Source organism: Penaeus monodon, chromosome 38 (assembly GCF_015228065.2).
Source record: "Penaeus monodon isolate SGIC_2016 chromosome 38, NSTDA_Pmon_1, whole genome shotgun sequence".
Lineage (NCBI taxonomy): Eukaryota > Metazoa > Arthropoda > Malacostraca > Decapoda > Penaeidae > Penaeus > Penaeus monodon.
In genome coordinates this window covers 24,257,601-24,262,600 of record NC_051423.1, presented here as the reverse complement: position 1 = coordinate 24,262,600, position 5,000 = coordinate 24,257,601, and the positions used below count along the sequence as shown (strand labels likewise).

The following is a 5,000-nucleotide window of genomic DNA, read 5'->3' as shown; positions in this document are numbered from 1 at the left end:
GATATCTTACTATGAAAACTTTTGGCCAAGTGGCAGGTAATGGGAATTTGTCACTGGAAAAATTTGGCTGAGGGCAGGAGTGTTATCAAGAGGTATTGTTGTTAAGTGGTAGGTGAGGGGGGGACATCTTGAGTGCATAAAATCTCATCTCTGTGGGACTTTAGGAAGGAGTTCTTGCATGGTTTCCATCAGAAAACAAGAAAGGAATGTATCATCTGTGAACCTGGAAGAGTGTCAGCTCCAAGGAGACACTATTTACATGGGCAGGACTCTATTCCTGCCCACCTTAACCAGTGATACAGGGCGTATTATGGAAAACTGAATATTACAACAACAACAACAACAAAAACACACACAAGTAACACACTGTTACTTACTATTATTGCACAGAATTGTAGATTAACTGGAGAGAAACTTGCAACCAATCACCTATTCCCCTTAATATGTCTTCTCTTGCTCTTTCTGGTTTGTGCTACTGAACTTTGCAAGTCACTACCCCTCTTGCCCACTGATTTTATGCTATTGGTGCCTCACAATGTGCAGTTACAGAAGTGTGGTTGACTGGACAGCAAATTAGTGAAAATGGCTGACATAAAATTAATGAATGAATTAAGGAGGTTAGTTAAATGTTTGGACACAGGAAGGTTTCTTCAAAATATGCAAAAATTAATAACTGCACATAGTTCTAATGTCTGTTTTACAACTTCATACAACAATAACTCAATAAGACTATAAATCCCTCACCTTGTGTAAAATCACCTTTATATAGCCCCCTACCCCCCTCCACACTGCTATCACTTTATGATGAGGTTCAACCACAAACAACCTGCCAGCCCTACACCTGTTCCATTCTCTATGCACCTTTCACAGTATGACATCTGAGTGATCAAAACACTTCCTCTACCTATTTTGTGAGCGAAAAGTCAGATAGTTTAAACTCACACACTGGCTGGGTAGAGGAATGAACTTTTGTTCACTATAAGCAGAAGGTCTATAAAAGTATATATATATATATATATATATATATATATATATATATATATATATATATATATATATATATATATATATACACATTTCTTTTTCTCCTAGTTTGTCATATGTTCTTCCAAGAAAAGTTGGCATTTTTAGTTGCCACTTTAACCAGCCCCTCCTTGAAGCTTGTCTCCCAAACCAGAATGTGGTGTAGTGGAATTCTCTTTTCATGCAATTTTCGTTTAATCGTGCATACAAAATATAGGTGTAAGTTGCATTCAAAAAGTACTCTATTCTATTTTTTTTTTTTTAATGTCTGCTGAGAGGTTTTCCTAATTCTTACTACTAGATCTCTAGTAGCTTCCTTTTCTTTCCTCACTATGATGTCAGCTGTCTTCGATCCAAATTCACTTGAAATTTGCTGTGACATGCAGCAGAAGCCTATGATCTGAAGCCCATCCCAATAGTGAAACAATGTTAAGTGCTAGAAAGTGAAAGAAAGAAAGAAAGAAAGAAAGAAAGAGTGAGTGTGTGAGAGAGTGAGAGTGAGAGAGAGAGACAAAGGGGGGGGGGGGGGAGCTGAATTGCAACACACCTCAACTACATATATTCTAGCAAGACAGGAGCTTGTATAGGTTCCCTATTTGACTGTTAGGGAGATGATCAAGTATATCTTGCAAGACTATACATGAGAGTATGTATGCCTTTCCCAAAGCACCAAAAAGCCACATCCTGTAGGCAGATTCAGCAAAATCAACCAATTCACAGCAGATAGTATCCATATTCTTGCCAAGCCCATATGCCAGGTGGCAAGGATTCATGCCATTCATGGTCGTGTCTGCTCTGTGATGGGTGCACTATATAGTTTTTATGGTAATTGTAGAACAAGCAATGGAGTTAATAAGCTCTACATAAAAAACAGTCCCAGTGTGTTTATACTTCCTGAAGAAAGAAAAGGAAAGTAAAAAGATTTACCAACAAAAGATCTCAAATCCTTAAATTTACTGAATGCGGCATTGTGCAGTTTTAAAAGCCTTGAAAGTGTCATTGCTATTTTGCAGTTATCAGATTTCCTGCAGCAAAGGATACTGCAACAAAGAAAATATAGGAGTTCTTCAAGTTCCTGAATTAGCAAGTCATTTCCAGGTTAACTCAAAGCAATTTTTTTTTTTCTTTCCTTTTGAGGGGGGATGCTAATTTCAAATTCATAGTGCATAGTATATCTTGAAACAAGGATGGTCTGGGCCCCCGACCCCCATCTAATCACTGTATTTCCCTATCGGGGGTTATGCCTCCAGACTCCAACCTGACTGCCACGGCCTTACTCTCCATATGGCATTTGTCATGTGAACCTATTTTCTTCAAATCTAATATTATTCCTTGCCTGCACAGATTATTTCATGTACATGTAAAATTAATTTTTCCTTTTCTTGATGATAGTGTCATATGATTTTCTCTATCTTAGTCATTATGTAAGTGCATACCAAAGTATTCCATGTTGCACAACTTATTCTCATCTCCTTGCAAAGAAAATACCATAGATGAAAAATGTCTTATTTTGGTTAATCTTTATGGTATGGGTACACTAAGCTAGGGCAAATTGAAGATGATATTCTTATAGAAGAGAAAAAGTTGTAGTCGCTAGTACAAGAAATAATCTGCAGACACGAGTGGTAATGCCAAAAATGAAGGAAAAATATCATGGAAAGTGCAGCTCACAGCTCACTGCCTAGAGCATAGTTGGTACTCCCATGTTTCAACTCTATTTTGCCATGCATACCGTGGGGAAGACCTTGTTTCCTGGAGGCTGTTGGAGGGCAGAACCCCCATCAATCCTTCCCTTGGGTGGACACGACTAGTTGCACCAACTTAGATTGTTTGAATAGATTTTATGATGTACAGCTGGGGACTTAGTCTCTGGGGAGTGTATGTATGTACTGTAAAGATTTATCCAATTTTTGTTATTCTGTCCTCTAAAGACAAAGTTTACCATTAGGCTGAGTGACACAAACTATATCTTAAATCAATCTGTAGAGAGTCAAGCTATGCCCACTATCATTTATCAAAGACACACCCACCATGACTCAAGTGCTTGCCATGGCTACTGTGCAGTACCAGCAATGGTTACATATTTCCATCACACACACACCCAGACTGGCATCTCATGCCTGTCAGCCAGAAATAGAGGGAAAGAAACATCTTATAGAGCATAAAAAATAGAAGGTTATGTTATCAAAAGTGATGCTCAAAGATAGAGGAAAATGGACACTGTCTTTTTACAGAGCATATGAAATCAAGTAATATACAACAGGTATATCTGCAGCGGCCTCATATTTACTGTGAAATTACGAAAATATCCGCTGCATGTCACTGTTCAGAGACTCCACAGTACCCTTTCACAGTTCTTAATGTTGCATTTTCTGTATGAAGTGCTAATAAAGGAGGGGGGGTCAGGGGGTTTGCCCTCCTGTCTAGGGAATAAATAGAAGGTAGGAAAGGTTAGGTTTGGAATTTTGGGTTCACATGATAGCCTGGTTTTAGGACTCCATCTTTGCAGTGTGCGTCTCTCTCAGTAACAAATACCAAATAGAGTAATGAACAACACAGGTTTGGCTGCTTCGGCCTCAGATTTACCATGAAATCCACAAGACCTTCAAACAACTGGAGTTCTTAATATTCTGTTGGTAATTGTTACCGAGGGCGACGCACCCTCCCAGAGACTAAGTTCCAAAATCAGATTTTTTTATATTTTTCCTCTACCCAACGATCTTGGGGGATGCGTGGGGAACCGGGGGTTGAAGGGGGGGGGGGGGATAATGGATAGCACTGGATGTCAATAGGAACCTGCAGAAATCAAAGAAAGTGATTTATGAAACATAAAAAAGTTGATTTTTCAAAAACCCGAGCCAAACATTGTCCGACGATTGAAGTAAACGAACACAAAAATACGATTAAAATCGGCTAATGAAACTCTACCCGTCGTTCTGCAAAAATCTACGGGATTTTACATAATCCAGATCCCCCATGGTAATCGTACATTGCGTCCTAACCAATAAACCAACCTAACCTTAACCCTGTGGGATTTATACACTACCATCTATATATTCCCTAGCCAGGGGGCTATGCCACCTGGACCCCCGTGGTAATATATACACCTCGCCATTTGGGGCACTTGATGGGTTCAAACATCAGGGTGTGATGGTGACTAATGTCTATTTGTCCTGTATATCCACAATATGGCTTTCAAAATGACACGGAATCGACGCAGCACTCGAAATAAAACATTACTCACCAACGTTTCTCGTCGTAATGGCATAGCACGGCCTGTCAAATCTCCCAGTGGCAAACGCGCAGGCGCACAAGGATATTGTCTAAAATAGTGTAAAACACGTAAAAGATGTATAATAAAAGTAAAAGAATCCATTAAATATATGAAATTGGAAAAACGGGCCCTATTAATTACATATTAATTGTTCTTACAAGCGCTTAGTAATACATGGACTACTTGGGAGATTGCATTAATGAGTTACGTGTCACATTTGTCTTGGTCGTCGCAAGGTAAACATGGATGGGGACTTAGCCTCAGAGCGGTGTTCTGCGGGGCCTATTTTGGTCATTTCCCGGTTAATGTAAGGCCGCTGCAGATTTAAATATATTGCTTCCTACTCTATTTTTTATGCTCTACAAGATGACAATGTCCATTTTTCTCTATCTCAGTGCATCACTCATGGTAACTTTAACCATTGTTTTTTGTAAATTGGCACAAAGTGTAAAAGTGTCCCCCCTCCCCCTCCCCCCATCTAGGCAATAGATATAAGGCAGGAAAAGTTGGGTTTAGAGGTGCGTCGTTCTCGGCAACAGATTCCTTGTTCTCAAACCCACTCAATAACCAATATGACCTGAATTCCTTCCATCACATCCAATCAAAACTCTCAAAATCAAGATAAAAATAACGAAATTCCGGTAAATTTGGCGTAACACGAGTCTGCAACGCAATCCGCGTGTGATATCCGACTGAAATCGTG

General features: G+C 39.4%; 1 protein-coding gene across 1 annotated transcript in view; it reads right to left on the bottom strand.

Moving 5' to 3' along the window:
* The window catches only part of LOC119596918 (succinate dehydrogenase [ubiquinone] cytochrome b small subunit, mitochondrial-like), an 8,992-nt gene that overhangs the window by 3,684 nt on the left and 308 nt on the right, over window positions 1–5,000 (bottom strand). The gene's annotated exons all lie outside the window — the stretch shown is intronic.